This window comes from Nannospalax galili, unplaced genomic scaffold (genome assembly GCF_000622305.1).
Source record: "Nannospalax galili isolate Female #2095 unplaced genomic scaffold, S.galili_v1.0 scaffold238, whole genome shotgun sequence".
Taxonomy (NCBI): domain Eukaryota; kingdom Metazoa; phylum Chordata; class Mammalia; order Rodentia; family Spalacidae; genus Nannospalax; species Nannospalax galili.
Genome location: NW_008341888.1, coordinates 1948130 through 1948340, shown reverse-complemented (window position 1 = coordinate 1948340; position 211 = coordinate 1948130).

Sequence of the window (211 nt, the reverse complement as noted above, 5' to 3'; positions counted from 1 at the left end):
CAGAGTATAAGGGCTCTAGTGGGGGGAGGGAGGCTATGGGAGGGTGCCATCTGGGAAGTGGGTATATAGTTGAATAAGATAGTTTGGGATGCTCTGTGTGATATATACACACAAAAAAAAAACCAACAAATTTTTTAAATGTATTATATTTGAGGAGGAAGCATGGAAATCATGCTAATTACTTAGTAGAGGTGATAAAAATTACCATTGC